Source organism: Choloepus didactylus, chromosome 19, assembly GCF_015220235.1.
Source record: "Choloepus didactylus isolate mChoDid1 chromosome 19, mChoDid1.pri, whole genome shotgun sequence".
In the NCBI taxonomy this organism is placed as follows: Eukaryota; Metazoa; Chordata; class Mammalia; order Pilosa; family Megalonychidae; genus Choloepus; species Choloepus didactylus.
In genome coordinates this window covers 61,992,843-62,013,740 of record NC_051325.1, presented here as the reverse complement: position 1 = coordinate 62,013,740, position 20,898 = coordinate 61,992,843, and the positions used below count along the sequence as shown (strand labels likewise).

Here is a 20,898-nt window from a genome sequence, read left to right as displayed (position 1 = left end):
CAGAAGTGATAATTTGAGTTTCCTTGATCTCAGTCCCAGTCTCATGGCAAGGCTTTTAAGCATTTCATCCTTCAATGCGTCGTTTGCTGTAAGATTTTTTATTCAGCCCCCTATCTGATGAAGATTTACTTCAATTGTTAGTTTTCTAAGGGTTTATTTATCAGATTTTGAATTTTATCAAAAGTCTTTCCTGCTTCTATTGAAAAAATTATGATTTTTCTCCTGCTAATGCAGAGAATTATACTGATTTGATTTTCAAATTGTAAGCCAACCTTCCATTCCTGGAAAAAATACCAACTTGGGTGTAATATATTCTCTTTTTCATATATCATTGGATTTTATTTGGTGTCTTTGCATCACTGTTTCTCAGTGAATTTGTATCTAATGAGACTGTTTCTAAGTGAGAGACTTTCTAAGGCCCATGTCAGGTTTTAGTGTTAATGTTATGCTGGCTTCATAAAACACAGTAGGAAATATCCTTATTTTTAATTCCTTCTGAGAATTTGTGCAATGTTGGCATTATTTCCTCTTTGTAAATTTGGTACATTTCATCAGTTAAACAACCTGGGCCTGGGATTTCCATTTTAGAAAGGTTATAGGATAATTCAGGATTTTTATTCTTCTTGTCACTTTTGATAACATGTGCTATTTATTTTTTACTTTTCCATTATGTCAAAATTTGGAAATTTTATTGGCATAAACATTTTCATAATAGCCTTTCACTTTTTAATGTTTATATGACAAACATGTTCTATTTTTCATTCCTGATATTGGATATTTGTGCTCTCCCTCTCTTTTTTTTCTCTCTCTCATCTTTTATTGTCTGTAATGTCTCTAGGTTTTAAAACATGCTGCCTGGTTTCTTTATGTGAATAAATGAATTAATGGATGATTTTTACCTCTACTACTTATTTGTTATATTATTGTGGGTATATTATATAAAGTCTCTGGGCTTCACTGATCACTGCCATAAAATAAGGGCAATAATTTCTACCTGAGACTATTGTTTTGAGAATCCAATGGAATAAATAGGATTCACCTAGCACAGTGCCAGGTAGAACCTCAATATGGTTTAAGATAGATCATATGGAAATATAAAATGTAGCAATAAAACAAAAATTGGAAGGAAAAAAGGAAAATTGAAAATCAGGCAGAGGGGAAAAATTGAATTGAATAAATTAAAATTAGGAATGAGGAATATGTATTTATCTCAAGGAAACACTGATGCTTTTTTTTCCTTACAAGGTGATGTGTTTGTTTTTTATTTTATTGTGATAAAATCAATCCAATGAGTTTTAAAAATTGTATGTCACCAACTTCCAAAATAGGATCTAGAGCATTTCCATCCTCCCAGAAAGTTCACTTGTGCTACTTTCCAGTCCACCCCCCACTGATTCCTTTCTAAACTCATTCTTGTCAACTGGGGCCTATCCAGCGAGAGCACTGAGCCATGTGCGAGGGCTGGGAAAGCTGTGGGATGCTGCAGTGCTCCTTCCAAGCTTAACCGTAACTGTTAACAGCTACGCACCTGCTTACTCCCTGCCAGGCTTGATTCTGCATATTTTCCATGGATCATGTCTTTTAATCCTGAAAGGGTCCTGTTACAGGTACAACCATTACCTTGATTGTTCCACCGTGAGTAGACGGAGACAAATGGGGTTAAGGACACTTGCTTGTGGTTTAAATAAATAGAACCAATGAAAAGCAGAGCTGGGATTTGAATCCCTGATCCATCTCTCTCCAGCCAGCGTTATTAACCCATATATACTCTGCTGTGCTGCCTTGATTTTATGAAGAACTTATTTTACTTAAAGTCTTATTTAAACAGTTTTTCCATTTAAATGCATTTGTGTTGTTTGGTGGACTGCAAACTGTGAATTCATTTTAAAGAAATAAGAAAAAAGTTGTGATTTTACATCATGCCCATTGGGTCCTCTCCCCCCATCCCAGACCTCTTACGTGGACTCCGATTTTTCCTCTGCGTCTCCAAGATATGTTGATAGAGAAGAAGGAAATGGAAAGCTGCCAGCTTTCTCTCAGCCATCAGGGTAGCATCTGGCCATTCTATCAGTATTTCACAAACTTGAGCAAATTTTCTTTTCAAGAAAAAGAACCTGCAAAGGACTTCAAACATGTCACTATCCAAGCTCCCCGACCTGCAACAGAGGGAAACTTCTGGAGCCTGTGGAGTTCTTGGATGCTTTTGTTTCCATAGTAAAATTCACAGATGTTTCACATTTACAACTAGGCATCTTTTAATATAAATCTATTTTTCACATTCAAGTTCTTTAACTCTCAGGTGAGGGGCCCCTGAGAGTTAGTGACCCAGGCCCAGGAGGGGCCAGCCCAGAGCCCCATTTGCTGCCTCCCCCACCCTGGGAGGTCTGTGCTCAGCCTCAACCCCCTGTCCTTGCCTGGGTTCACTTCCTGCACAGCCCTTTTCTCCCCCACTCCAAACCCACATCCTGCTGCTCTAATTTATGAGCCATTGTGCACCCGAGAAGCTCTTTTTGTAATGAAAGGAGTGTGTGAATCAACACACGTAACAATGGGGAGTTGATGAAAATCCAAGGGCCCTTTATGTGCCGGGGACCTTGGAGTGCCTTCCCACATCCTGTCCCACTCCCTCCCACGTGCAGAGAGATAAGGTGTATTATCCTCACCTGATGGGGGCCCTTGTGTCCCACAAAGGCTAATTAATTTCTGCAAGGTCCCACCGCAGAGTGAGACGCATTTGCTGAGACTCGTTCTGAGACCGGATCTGGGGTGGAATCATCCAGGCCTCACCCAGCTCTGAAAGGTAAACAGTTCTCTCCCATTCGGCAGCTCGCACCCCCTGGCTGGCTGGGGCAAGGCTGAGTCCTCTGCCCACGCCGGCTGGGAGAGATGGCACTAATTTGACAACGATGCCAAGCAGGGGAAGGGGACAGCAGATGGGACCCTGGTGGCTGGTCAACCACGCCTGTTTGCCCAGGCTGAGGGGCTCCCTGGGTGCGGTGGGCTGAGCAACGGCCCCTGATCCCCAGAACCTGTGATGTGTCACCTTACAGGGCAAGGGGGTGTGGAGATGTGATTAAGTAAAGGACGGCGATGGGGAGATTATCGCGGTTATCCAGGTTTGTTCAATGTGATCACAGGGGTCCTTGACAAGGGGGAGGCAGGAAGGGCAGTCGCAGAAAAGGGGGTCGGAATGTTGGAAAGAGCGCTGTATCTACAAGAGAATAAACGCTCACGACTGTGGAGGAGAAAAGAATTTATTTGCTATCTTGCAAGAACAGGCGCACAACCAAAAACATGGCAGGCGTCTGGAACAATAGAACTCAGCAATGTTTATAATCTAAGTCTAACACACAAGTCCCTCCCCTGTTTCTCCATTGGCTGGATACTCCAGCGGGTGCAGCCTATCCGACAGAGCTACCAGCCTGCCTCTGGGATTTTAAATTGCACAGCCTATCCGAGAGAGCTCATCCAGTTTAAATTTCCTGCTGAGAGTTCCCATCTTTAATTAAACACACATTCTTTTTATTCCAGTGACTGGTTATTGGCTTCTCTGAGAGGGTACAAAGACTTAGCAGGTTTATATCAGGGGCCCTCTCCTTCCTTTTCCATTTTCCCTATTTCATGTTGCCTTTATGTGAAAGCTAAACTTAACCCTTTCCTACAGGAAGACGCTGTGCAGCCGTGCAGATGGAGGAGGGGGATGGAGCAAGGATGCAGGTGGCCGCCAGATCCCAGATGAGGCAGAACAGTCTTCCCCTCGAGCCTCCAGAAGGAGCCCGGCTGGCACCGGGGTTTGGCCCAGTGAGACCCTTTTGGGCCTTCGAAGCTTTAGAAATGCACGAGAATGCATTTGTGTTGCTTTAAGCCACCAGGCTGTGGGTGTTTTGTCACAGCAGCAACAGGAAACGAAGACACCAGGGCACGGAACTTTCGGGGCTAAAACCTGAAAAGTCCTGGGCAAACCGACACAAGATGGTGCCCCCAGACTCGGGCACTTTCTGTTGGCTGAGCGGATGGAAGTCGACGGCCGCCGTCCTTCCCAGGGGCTCGCGGGGAGGCTGTCAGCCAGGTTAGGAGCGGTACCCAATCCAAACATCTGCCCTGTTCTCTTTTCCCCGAGCGTTTACTTTGCACCCACTTCCCAGGCCACGTGGCCCAGCCTTTCTCACTTGGACACACGGGACCCAGGGAGAGGGGGAGCTTCCCGGAGGGAATGTGCCACAGGGAACTTAATTTGTGGGATTCTTTTCAGTGGTAATGTTCTTAAAAAAGTTTCAGAAAACCTCTCAAGGTAGTGTCAATTCATAAAGGGGACATTTTCATAGTCTAACCTTTAGATACTTAAATCAGTGTCTTCTAAACTGGAGAATTTAGACATGTTGCAACCACCTTTGAGATTTAGCTTCTTTTATGGTGCAATCTGCTCTGGTTTTAGGAGTGCAGATGCCACTCCTGTGTACAACTGGCTGCTTCCCCTACTGGGCACTATAAATCTCAATGCTGAGCTTTCTCTTATTTTCTCCTAAAACTCTCCTAGAACCACAGGGGGTGGGCAGCTGTCGTGAGCTCTGGAGTGGGGCCGGAGCTGTGGTGTGCTGGTGAATGCTGAGCAGTGGGCTCTCCAGAAAAAATATATGCACATATTTATGTATATATGTGTATTATAAACTTTACTGATATAAAGGATGTGTAGCAAATAATTCACAAATAAGATATGCAATACTCTATTGTAAATTCCACACACCTACAACTGTAACTCGCCATTTCTTGCAAAATCCACTATCAGATTTTAAAATTCTATCACCAACGTTAGTGCCACAAAATCAGGCTGTGAATGAATGCTGGATTGACATTGGATTCAACAAAGAAGTTGGCTCATATCATTGACAACACATGTCATTCCAACATGAATGTTGGTTGATATTTTCATTTCTATTAATTGGTAAGATAAAAGATGAACTACCAAAGACATATGTCAAAATCTTACTCATATGACAATGGCATGAGTAACGTCCTTGATGAACTAGATAATAGTTTTTGAATACAGAAAGTACATTTCCTCACTATTTTCGTGTTATCCACAATGTAACAGTGACAGACGATGTATTTAAGGTTAGTCTGCATCATTAACATTTTCTCCAATGCTTTCTTAAGTCTTGACAGTCAACCAAACAATATATCAAGGAACAACTTCCCTATTATAAATGCTCCTTGTGACAAATTTCAAATTCCCAACGGTCAGTAGTGAAGATGGGGCTGGGAGGAGATGAGTACATCAGACAGGATTTCCACCACACAGATACAACAGACAGAAATAAGCACAACAACACAGATAAGTGTAAATAATTTTAGTTAAACAATTAGGAAGAGATGGCATCTGTGTAATTGTTAGCTTTGTTTTTTTATGTAATTTACTTAATCATAAGTTTCAAAAACTTAATTTTTGTTAATGGCTATGGTTAGTAAGCAGCTTATGAAATTCCTGAAAATTTAACAACCAGCTCTGCTGAACCATGGCCAGTCAGCTCAGGACATCCCTGGAAGAAATAGCCCACAGTGTTTGCACCACTTGTTTTTGAAGTCCTTTGTATTTCTCTCAAAATATACTTAAGTTTTGTATCTATTAAAAGGTGCACTTGTATGTTTTTAATACCAAGAGTATTTTCCCAAATCTTTGAGTGAAATTGAACCTCATTAAAATGAGTGGCAGAGTAGAACAGAGAAGAATACTACTCTAGGCTTCTACTTTAAGAAGCTATAAAAAGAGAAAACTAATCCTAAATTTAGTAGATGGGAGGAATAATAACAATAAGAGAAGACCTTAAAAAAATAGATAATCTAAAAATGACAGCGAAAACTCAACCAATAAACAAAAACTAGACCAAGAGACTTAGAGACCAAGAGAACTACAAGAACAGAAACCCATAGAGCCAGATTCCTCATGACTGTAAGGGTAATATCCTTAACGAAACAGCAACAGATCAAATCTACCAACATATAGAAAGGATAATATTCCATATACAAATGGGATTTGTCCATAGAATGCAACATTGGTTTAATATTCAAAGCAATATAAGTCACCTTGTAAACAGAATAAACATTCAACATATGTAGAAAAAGCACTTGACATGATTCAATATTCTTAAAAACTCTCAGCACGCTAGGAATAGAAGGGAACTTCTCCACATGGTCAAAGGCATTTCCACAACCCCCCAGCTAAAATCGCACTTAATGATGAAAGACTGAAAGATTTCCCCTTAAGACCAGGAACAAGGCATGGATGTATGGATGTATGGGTGTACGCACTTATCTTACATCTTATAAGACTTAGGGGGAAAAAGACAAGAAAAATAAGTAAAGTCACATAGGTTGGAAAGAAGAAAGTAAGACTGTCTTTATTCACATACGATGTGATAGTATATGTTAGAAAATCCCAAGAAATCTTAAAAAAAAGCTACTAGACCTAACAAATTGTTAATTTTTACAAAAAAGCCTCCTGAGTTTCTTTCATGATTGCTTAGAATCAATACACAGAATCAATTGTATTTCTATATACTAGGAAACATTTAGAAAAATAAAAACTATTTCAATAGCATAAAACCATGAAATTTAATAAGATATGTGCAAGACCATTGCACTGAAAACTACTTTGTGGTTTCTCTTTAATGGAGAAATTTTCTAAGACATAAATAAATGGGGAGATATGCTGTTTTCATGGATTGGAAGACTCAATATATATCTGTAGATTCAAAGAAACTCCAATAAAAATCCACCAGGTTTTTTTGTTGTTGTTTTTTTTTTTTTTTGTAAAAATTAACAAGCTGATTCTAAAAGTGATGTGGAAATGTGAAGGACCTAGAATAGCCAAAACAACTTTAAAACAGAAGAACAAGTTTGGTAAACTTACACTGACTGACTTCAAGACTCATTATAAAGCAGTAATCAACACAATACGGTATTGGCGTTGAGTGACTAATAGACCAACGGAATAGAAGAGAGTCTGGAATAGACCCACACAAATAAAGTCAATTGATTTGCAACAAGGTGCAAAGGGAGTTCTGTGGGAAAGGAGAGGCTTTCAAAAATTGGTGCTGGAAAAACAGGATATCCATATAAGGAAAAAAGAAAAAAAGAACCTTGACCCTTACCACAGAATGTATGTAAAATTTAACCCAAATTTGATCATAAACCTAAATATAAAAGCTAATATTACCAACCATCTGAAAGAAAGCAAAAGAGAGAATTTTTATCATCTTAGCATAGACTATTTCTTAGATCTGACACAAAAGACATGCATCATAAAATTGATACCTTTTAATTTTGATAAGGTCTACTTTCCATGTTCACTCCAGAAAAACATTGTGTCAACAAAAAGACACATACGTGAGTGTTCATAGTTACTTGATTTACAATAGTCCCAACCTGGGAAGATCTAATTATCCAATTAGAGGGGAATGAATCAATGAACTGCAGTGCATCCGCACAGTGGGGTACCACCCAGGATACAGCACTGAACCCACTGCTGACGCACCCCACAGCACAGGTGCACTTCAAAACATCTTACTCAGTGAAAGAAGTCAGACGCCTCTTTCTGTGTATACTGTGATTCTATTTATACCAAATTCAAGAAAAAGTAAAACTCATCGATATGAGAAAAAGATTTTGTCTCAGGAGGGGGGATTATTTCCTGCAAGGGGGCGTGAGGGGTCTTTCTGGGGGAGATGGAAACACTCGTTATCTTGAGTGTGGTGGCGGTCACACAAGCATATACATTTGTTAAAACTCCTGGAGCTGTACTACACCTTAAATGGGCGATTTTCACTGTATGTGCATCAAACTCGAATAAGTTGATTTAAGAAGTGGGGGCGGATAGGGGTGGGAAAAACTTTTGTACTACAAAGTATCTAATCCAAAAGCGTGTGCTTGGATGGAGGGTGGTACTTGGGACGGCAAAGCCAGACACAGCCAGATAAAGCCTGTGTAGGAGGATGGTGACCCCCGTGTGTGGGCAGGGAGGGGGCTCGAAGGGCTCCGGTACGTTTCAGATGGATCGGGGCCTTGCTTGCTGAGCGTGGGGTCTCAGTCCCCAAAGGCCTAAACTTGTGTGCCTACCCCAGGCAAAGGCCAACCTTAGAGCCATGCTCACTTGGAGGGCACATCTAGATCCCCCAGAAGGAGAGAAAGTACCCTAGCAAATGAACATTAAAGCTCTTGAGGAGAAAACAGAATTGTATTACTTGGGTGGTAGTTACTGTTTTGGTTTGCTAATGCTGCCTATTATGCAAAATACCAGAAATAGGTTGGCTTTTATAAAGGGGGTTTATTTGGTCACAAAGTTACAGTCTTAAGGCCATAAAAGTGTCCAAGCTATGGCATCAACACAAGTGTACCTTCACTGGAGGAAGGCCAGTGGTGTCCGGAAAACCTCTGCTAGCTGGGAAGGCACGTGGCTGGCGTCTGCTGATCCCAGCTCCTCTCCTAGCTCCTGTGTATTCTCCAAAGTGTCCCTCTTGGGGCATTTTGTCCTCTCTTATCTGCTCTGCTCTGTGTCTAGGCCTGTGTGGCTCTTTTTAAAGTGCTCCAGTGACTCAATTAAGGCCCACCCTGAATGGGCGGGGTAACACCTCCGTGGAAATTATTCAATCAAACGTCTCGCCCACAGTTGATTGAGTCCAATCTCCATGGAAACAATCAAAGGATTCCAACCTAATCAACACTAATACATCTGCCCCCACAAGACTGCATCAAGGAACATGGTGGTTTGGGGGACATAATACATTAAACTGGCACAGCCACCCAGCATTCAATCCTGCCTCACTCAGAGTTGGGGTCTGTGAGACGCCAGACCTGGGGTGGGACAGGTGGTTTCATCTCACGGTGCCCATCTGACCAACTGGAAGTTCTGGCTGGAGGGCAGTGGGACTTTGCTGGTGGACAAGGGTGGGATGCACTGGGGATGTCTGTCTGTCCAGCGGGTTGGCTCAGGTGAGGCTCATTGAGACCCGTGTGGCTGGTGGTCATTTGCTTGTGAGGCTTATGGAAAGTTTTGCTGGTTTTAAAACATAACAGGGTCTTAGAAGGGGCAAATGGCAAGAAACGGTGCCAAAATCAGTCGAAATGAGGAGAAAGAGTATGAGGAAGACAAAAATGCATAACTGACAATCGGAGATAAAGAATAAGAAAAAAACAGACATGGTTTTACATCTGAGCCCAGGTTTTACTTTGGAATCACGGGCACGGTCAATCCTGGAACGGAGCACGTTTTCCTCTAGTGACTCTAGAAAGACCACAGCCCAGGGCTCTGCTCTCGGAGCTGGAGGGAACCCCAGGGTCCCCTGCAGAGGACTGGGCACCCAGGGCCAAAATGGGGTGTGGGCAGTGACGGGGGATGCAATGCCTCTGTTACTCCGAATTTTTCTCTGCTTTGTTTATGCCAAAACTTGAGAATTTCTATTAAAATTCATGGGAACTGGACATATTACTTTCTATTACAGCCAAATATTTTATCTTTCAAAATATAAAGGTACTTGCATTTCTCATTTTCAGTTTTTCACATTAAACAGTGCTCTGTGTTTCTCCTGTGGCTTTACCTCAGCCCCAGCAGGTGGCTGCAGACCCCGGAGTGGTCCTGGTCTGAGAGGCCCGGGCTCCGAGCCCGACGAGGAGCTCACCCCCTGCGGCCCTGGCTCAGGACCCCGTGATGGGTGCTCCGGGAACGAGCCCCTCTCCTGGGTCCACTCCGTTCCTCCCCTCCTGTTCCCCTCACCTCTCCTACCCACTCCAAACCTCTGTTCTGCTGCTCTAATTTATGTGCCATTGTGAGCCCCCAAAGCCCTCACTGAATGAGGGAAAGCATGAATGTAGATGTAACAATGGTGGTTTGATTAAAATTAGCTCCCATTTACAGAGGACCCATTATGTGCAGGGCCCGGATACAGTGCTTCGCGCTCTCCCCCCACCACAGTCCTCACTCATAACATTGAGCATAAAGAGGGGTGTCTGCTGCTCTGACTCTGGATGGAGGACACAGAGGCCCCAAAAGATGAGTCACACAGCCACGAGCTGTGTTTCATCCTGAACAGGTCCAGCCTCTCTCCAGAATTCCAGACTCGGTGTCCAGTTCCAACTGAGACGATTGTACCTGGATGTCCACTCTGCACCCCTCAGCAGCTCCCGGAGCCCCACTACCTCCGAGGCTTGTCTTCTCCATCTCGGTTTATGTTATCACCATCTTTCCTTTGCTTCCTCGACATTCTGAGTCTTCCCTGGACTCCTCTCTTTCCCTCATCCCCATGTCCAATCTTTCAGAAAATTCTCTTGACTTTACCTATAAAAATATATCCACATCTGACAGCCACCACTCTCACCCTGTTCTGAGCCCAAATCATCAACTTCCACAACCTTCTGACTTGCCTCCCTGATTCCTTCTCTCTGCAAAAGTCTGTTCCTCACACAGAAGCCAGAGATACTTTTAAAAACAAAAGTTGATTATGTCATCTCTAATCAAAACTCTTGAGGACTTCCAGAAAAATGGAGTAAGGAGCTCAGCCAACCCTCTATCCAGCAAAAACAAAACAAAAAAACAACTGGTAAAAATTATTTTAAAAAAAGCACAATCATTTCAATTCTCTGAAAGTTGTCAAGAGAGCATACAACAAATGGATAAACTTTCATTTGGAAAAATCTACTAACTATCAGTAAGAACAGAGAGGGTCTGTGGCATTTGAGCCATTACCTGCTCCGTTACAGACCCGCCCCTCATGTTACGGATGCTCTGACCGAGGTGTTCTTTTCCAGGCAGTTGTAACCAAGAGGAGGGACTGCGTCTCTCAGAGCTCTCCGTCTGGGTCAATGCTCCAACTCAGGAAGTTTGTCCTGCCAGCATTTTCATCCCCTCCGCCCATCTCCACGTTGCAGAAGCTCTATTCCAGGCAAGTGCAGCCCAAGAGGACTGGTTTTTCCTTCCCCCATCCAGCTCCCACTTAGAGGGTGAAAGCTCTATCCCAGGCATGGCAAGCTCAGAGTACTGGGGCTACAACCACCTCCTGTGCAGCTCCATGCCAGGAAGGACAAATCAAGAAAACCAAGGGCTGCCGCCACCATCCCAATGCCTGCTTGGAGAGCAGAACTCATTCCAGGGAAAGTGGGCCCCTGATACCAGCTTCTCTGCCTTGGTGCAGTGCTTCTGTCCAGGGGGAAAGGAAAACCACAAGTATGAAGAGCTCGGCAGCTCTGCCCGAGAGGACTGACCATTTGTAATAGATTGTGGCCAGAACTCCATGCCCAAGGGCATTGGTGAAAATATTGGTGATTTGGTGAAGAGCAGTCAAGAGGTAGTTCCATATGCAAGCAAATGACAGAGCAGCCAGAAGTTTAATATAAAGAACCAGGGAAGGAGACAGTCTGGAAGAGCCTCCTAGCAACAAACTCAAGCCTGTGGCTCAAAAATTTGGGCACATATGCTAGGCCGCACCACTCAGGAGCAGTCAAAGAAGATGTGGGGGCAGACTCAAAAGTTTCCCAGGTTTTCTTGGTAGTGGTGTTATTTGCTGTCTTTAATAGTATATTGTATTGTATGAGATGTTATTTTTCTTTTTATCATTTTTTTCTTATTGCTAAAAAAAGGAAAACAATTTTTCTTGTAGTAATCAATATGTTCAAGTGCTGATTGTGGTGATAAATGTACAACTTTATGATGATACCATGAACAACTGATTGTACACTGTGGATAAATGTATGGTATGTGAATATAACTCTATAAAATTGTAGGAAAATATATATATAGGAGTAAAAGTGTTGGAGAAAACATGGTGAGAGGGATGATGCCTCACCAATATGGACTAACTACAATGTATAAACTCAGAATTGAATCTTAGAACATAGCCTAACGTGGACATAATAATTGTAATAGTCCCTAGATTGTAAGCTCTTACAGCAGTTAACTCTATCCCTGAATTGTAAGGCCTGTCTCTAAATTTTGAGATGCTGATCCCCTAGCGTATAACCTGATTGGTCTCTGGAACAATGCATATCTCTGAGACACCTGAAACTCAGAGCTAGAGCTCAGCAGATATGAATGTCAGTATTAGTGCATACAGCCACTGTCAAAAAAAAAAAAAAAAAAAAAAGCTGAAAAAGAGCCCAGACTTCAATTAGTGATATGAATGAAGCAGGTCTGGTTAAGACCAGGGCAAGCCAGGCCAAAGGGTAAAGGTTGAAACTGATTGTGTTTTAAAACTTCAACTTCCATTTGAGACCAAGGGAAGAGATATCTATTTGGTACAGGATCTAAATTTTCTAAACGGTACAACTCTACAGTCCATTTGTTCAAACACCACAACTTCATGGAACTTTGAATAGGAAGTGAGATACGGTAGGTTAGTATAGGCTGGAGTGAAATAGTGACACATCCCAGAGTAATTTGGGCAGATAATAAAAAATATATTTACAGCCTCCCCCTCCCCAGCCCCGAGGATCTGGGGGAAGGTGCGGATGTGTTGGACATCCTCACCTGGACTGGTCTTGATGTTGTCACAAACATTGGGATAGGCGGTTTGATGTGCTGAGCCCTCAATCATGGGACCTGCCCTTATGAAGCTCGTTACTGCAAAGGAGAGTCTAAATTTGCATTTAATTGTGCCTAAGAGTCTCCCCCTGAGTGCCTCTTTGTTGCTCAGATGTGGCCCTCTCTCTCTCTAACTGAGCCATCTCGACAGGTGAACTTGCTGCCCTCCCCCCTACGTGGGACCCGACTCCCAGGGTTGTAAATCTCCCTGGCAATGCAGAATATGACTCCCGGGGATGAATGTGGACCCGGCATCGTGGGACTGAGAGTATCTTCTTGACCAAAAGGGGGATGCAAAATGAGACGAAATAGTTTCAGTGGCTGAGAGATTTCAAATGGAGTCGAGAGGTCACTCTGGTGGACATTCTTATGCACTATATAGATAACACCTCTTAGGTTTTAATGTATCGGAATAACTAGAAGTAAATACCTGAAACTATCAAACTCCAACCCAGCAGTCTGGACTCCTGAAGACAATTATATAATAATGTAGATTACAAGAGGTGACAGTGTGATTGTGAAGACCTTGTGGATCATACCCCCTTTATCTAGTGTATGGATGAGTAGAAAAATGGGGATAAAAACTAAAGGACAAATGGGGTGGGATGGGGGGATGATTTGGGTGTTCTTTTTTCACTTTTATTTTTTATTCTTGTTCTGGTTCTTTCTGATGTAAGGAAAATGTTCAGGGATAGATTGTGGTGATGAATGCGTAACTATGTTATCATACTGTGGACAGTGGATTGTATACCATGGATGATTGTATGGTGTGTGAATGTATTTCAATAAAACTGAATTTAATTTAAAAAAAAAAGTTTCTCAGGTCACACACAGACCCATCGACAGACGGGGGAAGCCTCACTGACACATGGGACTTACACAGGGCCTCAGACCAACTGCTGAGAACAAAGAGCTACTCTGAGCCAGGGGCAATTCCCAAGGCGTCATAGTCAACCTGGCAGCCTGGAAGTCTGTGTGTGTGCCCATGGCCGAGCCATCTCAGGAGTAATCAGAGAGTGAGCCCCCAGGTTACTAGTCTCCAGGGCAACAATATGGGCAAAGCTTTAGGTAGACCAACTCAGAAAAAAAGAGAGAAAACTCAAATTACTAAAATTAGAGGGGACATTACTACTGACCTTATAGAAATGAAAAAGATTATAAGGGAATACTATGGATAAATGTACGCCAACAAATTAGATAATTTAGATAAAATGGAAAAATTCCTAGAAAGATACAAACTACTGAAACTGACTCAAGAAGAAATAGAAAATCTGAAGAGACTCATCACAAATAAAGAGATTGAATTAGTGGTTGAAAAACTTCCCACAAAGAAAATCCCAGGCTCAGATGGGTTCACTGGTTAATTCTACCAAACATTCAAATAAGAATATCAATCCTTTACAAACTCTTCTAAAATAGTAGAAAATGTGGGACTACTTCCCAGATCATTCTGTGAGCCCAGTACACCCTAATACCAAAATTAGTCGAGGACCTCAAAAGAAAGGAAAACAACCAAGCAATCATTCCAATATCCTTTATGAAGATGGATGCAGACCTTCTCAGCAAAATGTAACAAATTGAATCCAGGAACATATAGAAAGGATTACACACCATGACCAAGTGGGATTTATCCCAAGAACGTAAGGTTGGTTTAATATCTGGAAATCCATTAATGTCATATACCATATTAATAGAGTAAAGGATTTAAAAAAACCCATATATGATCATCTCAGTATATGCATACAACACATTTGACAAAATCCAACACCTTTTCATGATAAAAATACTCAACAAACTAGCAATATAAGAACTTCTTCAACCTGATACAGGACATTTATGAAAAACCCACAGCTAACATCATAATTAAGGTTGAAAGACTGAATGCTGTCCTCTTAAGATTTGGAATAAGATAAATAGGTGTTCTCTTGCCACTTCCATCACCTTTTACCAAAGCTTCTTGCTAGGAAAATTAGGCAAGAAAAAGAACTTAAAATCATCCAGATTGGAAAGGAAGAAGTAAAACCATCTTTATTTGCAGATGATATGTTCTTCTTTATAGAAAATACAGCAATCATTTAAAATTATTATAACATAAATGAATTCAGCACAATGGAGGGATACAAGAGCAATACACAAAAAATCAGTAGTATTTCTATATATTAGTGATAAATATCCCCCAAATGAAATTGAGACAATAATTCCACTCACGATAGCACAAAAGAGTAAAAATACTTACAAATAAAACTAACAAAAGTAATGTAAAACGTGTGCACTGAAAACAAGCAAACTGTTGAAAAATTGAGGAAGATTTAAACAGATGGAAAGATGTTTCATGTTCATGGGTCAGAAGATTTAATATTGTTCAGATGGTATGATGGTTAGGTTCATGTGTCAACTTGGCCAGATGATGGTACCCAGGTATCTGGTCAAGCAAGCACTGGCCTAACAGTTACTGCAAGGACATTTGTGGCTGGTTAATACACCAGAAGGCTGGTTTATTACATCATCAGTCAATTGGCTGCAGCTGTGACTGATGATGTCAACTAAGGCCGTGTCTTCCACAAAGAGAGAATTCAATCAGCTGGATTTAATCCAATCAGTTGAAGCCTTTAAACAAGACAGATAGAGGACCTTCACTTCTTCTTCGGCTGACCAGCTAAATGTTTCCTGAGGAACTTGTCAAAGTTGCCAGTTCGTTTCCTGAGGAGTTCATTGAACATGTTATCAAAGTTGCTAGTTCACTGCCTGAGGAGTTCATCGAACATCTTCATTGGAGTTGCCAGTCTGCTGCCTGCCCTACGGAATTTGGACTTGTGCATACCCACAGTTGCATGAGACACTTTTATAAATCTTATATTTATAGGTATCTCATTGATTCTGTTCCCCTAGAGAACCCTAATACTGATGGCAAACATCCCAAATTGATCTACAGATTCAATGCAATCCCTATCAAAATCCTAACAGACTTTTTTGCAGAAATTGACAAGATGATCCTAAAATTCATATGGAAATGTAAGGGACTCAAAATAGCCAAAAATAGTTAGAAAAGAACAAAGTTGGAGGATTCATACCTCCAGATTTCAAACTTATTACAAGGTAAGTAATCAGGCAGCATGGTTTGTCCTGGAGTAAGGACAGACATAGGTCAGTGGAATAGAATTGAGTGTGGAAATAAAGCTTTCCATTATGGCCACATAATTTTGACAAGAGTGACAAGACAATTATATGGGGGAAAACAGTCTTTTAAAGAAACAGTCTTGGAACAACTGAGTATCCACATGGCATTGAATGAATTTAGACCCCTCTACCTCACACCATATGCAAAAATTAACTCAAACTGGGCCCTCAACCTAAATGTAAGAGCTAAAACTATAAAACTTTCAGAAGAAAACTTCTGACTAGATCTTCGTGACCTTGGGTTAGGCCATGACTTCTTAGATACAGCATGAAAGGCACAAGTGACAAAAGAAAATAATTTGGAGTACATTGAAATTAGACACTAATTTTACTGCAACATTGCTATTAAGAAAGTGAAAAGATGACCCACATAATGGGAGAAAATAACTATGAATCATATATCCAAATCAGAGTCTATTAAGAACTCTTATAACTCAATAATAAGAAAAATAACCCAATTTAAAAATGGTCAAGGGATTTGAATAGATATTTATCTAAAGAAGATGTACAAAAGGTCAACATCATTAGCCATTATGGAAATGCAAATCAAAGCCACAATGAGATGCCACTTTGTACACATTAGGATGGCAAAGCGGAGAAAGACAGTCAGCAATGCTTGGGAGAGGAGGTGAAGACCCTGGAACTCTCACACCTGCTGTTGGGATGTAAAAGGATGCAGCCACTTTGGAAAACAGTTTGACAGTTGCTCAAAATGCTAAGCACAGGGTGACCATGTACCCGGCAGTGTCACTTTAGCATATTCCCAAGACAAACAGAAACCTACGTCCCCACGGAAACTGGTACACGACTGTCCACATCAGCACTGTTCATCATTGTCAAATGTGGAAAGGACCCAGGTGTCCATCAATCAATGAAAGGCTAAACAAAACATGGTCTATCTGTCCAAGAGGATAGTATTTAGCCATAAAAGAAATGCAGTAGAGATCCATGTTATGACATGGATGGACCTAGAAAAGATCATGTTACGTGAAAGAAACCAGTTCCAGAAGACGGCGTATTGTATGATTCCGTGTACATGAAATTCCAGAGTCACAGAGCACATCAGTGGTTATTAGGGCTGGCGGGGTGCGTAATGGGGAGCTCTACTCGTGGTAAGTTTTTTTTTTTTTTTAAAGGGGATGAAAATATTCTAAGATAAGATGGTGGTGATGGATATATAACCCCGTGTAAAGACTAAAATCTATTGAGTTATAATACTTTAAATGGATGATCGTATGTTACATGAATTAATATCTCAGTAAAGCGATTAATACAAACACCAAAGCCTCCCTGGCCCCATCTCACTTAGAGCAGTAGTGAAAGTGCTCGGGTGTCTCCAGGGCTCCCCGTCGTCTGGCCCCTGCTAACTGCCTGACCTCAGGGGCTGAAGGAAGGGAGGGAGGAAGGAAGGAATTCTGACTGTAGGTCAGACTGGATGTAGGAAGGGTAGAAATACAAGGACATCTTCTGAATTCATTTGCTGCCAACGGCGGTCCCTGAAGAGGAGAGCTAGAGGGCTGCATCCAGGCTCATGGGAAAGATGCTCTGACGGATTCGGGATGTCTGGCGGGAGCAAGGGCCAGCACGGGTGCAGCATGCTTAGTCTGTCAGCTGAGTGCCTTCCACAGAGCTCTTCAGTCATTCATTCAACAAATATCTGTTGAGCTCCCCTCCCCACCAGGTACTGGGGCTGCTTCAGAGAACAAACTATAGACCCTTGTCTGGTGGAGCTGAGATTCCAGCTGTCCCCTGTCCCCCTAGAGCAGGGCAGGAGGGGGGTTGCATGGTGAATGTGCTAGAGGTAATGACAAATCATTAAGAACCACGGGTCGTTTTGCTTTACCAAAGGGACACTGTGAATCACGTAAACCTGTATTTCTTAAACCTGTCTTTCCAGACATGTGGAACTGCTTGCAACTTTTCTAGAAGGATGGCAGGGGGCAGCAGCTATCCAAAAATTTTCAATTCTGTCTTTTCGCTTCCATAATAAACTTAAAAAAAAAAAAAAAAAACTGTTATCAAGACAAAGCTTCTCTATGTCAGTGTTAACTCACCATCGAAAGACAGTTTCATACCCTAAAATAATTTCCCAAATAGCATTTTCCAATATGGAATCCTCAGGTGTGTTTGTATCTTGAAGAATTCTTTTCCTTTAACTGGAACTTTGCTTGGGCTTGTACGCTGCGGGCATAATTAGTCAGGTGTCTGGAGCCACGGTGGTTTCTCTCCCCGGCTGCATGGTGGAATCCACTTCCCAGATCAGTGAAATCAGAATCTCTTGGGGGAATTGTTTCAAGCTTCCCAGTAGGTCCAGTGTGCTGGTCAGGTCAAGAACCGCTGCCTAAGGGGCTTGGGGTGGGAGAGAGGGGCCCACCATGTCCCAGAGCCCAGGGCAGTGCCTGGTTCCACCCCCAGTGCTGCACACATACCTGCTGGTTGACGAGTAATCAGCTGCAACTTTGTTTTACAGGCCCACTCCTGATGTATCTTCAAAAAAGGCGGCAAGGCCGATTCGATTTTGCAGGTGCGAGTGTTGTGATTGCTGAACCGCGTCTACAAGGGAGCAGAGGAGAGCGCTGGAGTAGCCAGCTGAAGGGAACCAGGCGTCCCCTCTCTGTCTCCAGCACAGGGCACCCTCAAGCGCCCACCATTCACCCACAAGGGCTCTCCTACTCCTGTCCCTAAGTGCCCCGGGACTAGGACTGCCCTGGGGTGGGGGTTGGCGGTGTCCTCTCTGAGCCAGGAGCCCATTCACAGCAGCCACCAAACTCAGACAGAGGAAGGGTTCTACCTGGGGCAGCTGGCACCTGTGGGGTGTCCCCACCATCAGCGCCAGGGGATGGGTCCTCGTTCCAGGTGCTGCCCCTTAGTGCACGTGCGCACACACAGACCTGCAGACATTCAGGTACAATGACACACACACACACACACACCTGCAGACATTCACATACACCAACACACACACACACATACATTCACACAGGCACATGCACAAATACATACACACGCAGACCTATACACAGACACACAAACACGGACATTCACACACACAAATACACACTCAGACATGAACTCAGACACACACACAGACATTCACATACACTGAGAAAACCCCTGTTCTTAACCATTCAGCCATCCTCCTCTCGTGGACCACGCAACAACATGAGCCACTTCAAACGCTTTGTAGCAAAGAAGGTCTGTGTTGGCATAGTTTGCGATGACCACCCGGTGTCCACTGACTGTAGAATGGATAAATTGTGTCACTGGAATATTACACAGCAATGAAAAATGATGAACGGCGGCCATGTGCCAACACTGGATGAATATTATAGACATAATGCTAAGAAAAGGAAACCAGAGATAGCAAGGCGCATATGCTGCGATATTCCCTTTATGAAACTGTCAACAGCAGTGAATAGAGGTCTGACTAGTGGGTAACTTTGGGGGTGGGGGGAGTGCCAAGGGCCAGAAGAAGCCTGCTGGGGCCTCGGGTGGGGGTGCCCAGCTGTGTCCTCATGGAGAGATGCACCTAAGATTTCTGCACTTTGCCGTGGTAGGCAGAATGGCCCCCCAAAGATGTCTATGCCCTCACCCCCAGAACCTGTGAATATGTTACCCTAGATGGCGAAAGGGACTTTGCAGATGTGACTAAGGCTAGGGATCTTAAAATAGGGAGATTATCCCAGATTATCCAGGCAGGCCCAGTGTAATCCCACGAGTCCTTGGAAACAGAACTTTCTGTGGCTGGAGTGAGAGAGACTCAGCAGGAGCCAGAGAGCATCGATGCACGAGGGGACTGGGCACTGTTGCTGGAAGCATGAAAAGGAATTGGGAGTGGGGGCTCTAGGGGCAAAGACCAGCCTCAGCCAACACCCAGGGAGAAAACGGGGACCGCGGTCCCACAACCACGAGGAACTGAATTCAGCCAACATCGGAAAGAACTGGGAAGCCACTTTGCTCCCAGGGCCCCCTGGAGGGAGCCCAGCCATGAGACACCTCAATTTCAGCCCCGGAGACCCAAGCCAAGGACCAGGGGCACCCGCCTGGACTTCTGACATGCAGAACTGTGAGCTGATCGAGCTCTGCTGTTTTAAACTGCTGGGTCTGCAGTAATTTTTTATGGCAGTGATAGAAAACAATTAGAAGGTTATATTACAATAACAACAAGGAGAAAAAACAGAAAACAAAGAACCTAAAATGGAAGGCTCACCTCCCCTGACAAGGCGAGGGCTGGCTCCGTGGCTGGAGAGGGGTATGGTCCCTGCCTCTGTACCTGGAGCCACCTCCAGGCAGGGGCTGCTTGGGGCAGGCAGGGGGGCTGCTCTCATCCACAGACCATTGGTGCTGACACTGACAGGGCATGACTGGGGCCCTGCACGCTCCTGAGCCGGGGTGGGGACCCTCCACTCTCCCTGGTGCCCAGAATCTTTCCCCGCCCCCTCACCGAGCTGTCTTTCCCCAAACAAGCCCAAGCTGCGCCCCTCGAGGACACACACCTGCTCAGCAGGATGGGAGTTGGATGAAGTGAGGCGAGCAGAACCTGCAGTTCAGAATTGAAGGAGGCGACCTGAGACGATAGCTCACCGAAGAATCAACTTCCCTGCCACGCGCCATTGCACAGAGCAGCTCATCAGATAAATACATATTCTCTCATTCGTTCAAGCAATCATGTAATGGTCCCTAATTCCATTAGCAGGTGTTTAGTGAGTGCCTCCGCAGTGCTGTGCAGGGGGCTGGGATCCCCTCGATGACCAGCTTAGTTGGGGTCCCCACTGCTTAGGCTGGGTCCCACTTCTGAGTAAGGGCCTGTGTAGTGTTGCCAGACAGCAAATAAAAATACAGCGTGCCCAGTTAAATTTCAAAGACGCAATGAATTTAAATATAAGTCTGTCCCATGCAATATTTGGGACATACTTATCTTGAAAAATTATTCGTTTACTGGATATTCAAGTTGAACTGAGTGTTGTGTATTTTTTCTGGCCACCTCAGCTGAGGCCTCTCGCCCACCACTGCCAGCTGGGAGAGTCACCCTTTCCTTGGTCCCCTCGTCAGCGGGCGTCCTGCAGCCTCTGATGGGGCCACCTCAGGGCACAGCTGACCACGCAGGAACCCGCCGTCTGCCCGGTGGTGGGCTGCTCCTGTGCACCCCCCGCCCC

The 20,898-nt window shown here is 43.6% G+C and overlaps 1 long non-coding RNA gene across 1 annotated transcript; it reads left to right on the top strand.

The window, feature by feature from the left end:
• The first annotated feature begins 2,548 nt into the window (after nucleotides 1-2,548).
• On the top strand, nucleotides 2,549-11,635 carry LOC119515797. Its single transcript, XR_005213151.1, has 3 exons — nucleotides 2,549-2,800; nucleotides 3,665-4,069; nucleotides 10,798-11,635. It is a non-coding gene; the product is annotated as an uncharacterized LOC119515797 (long non-coding RNA).
• The last annotated feature ends 9,263 nt before the right edge of the window (nucleotides 11,636-20,898 follow it).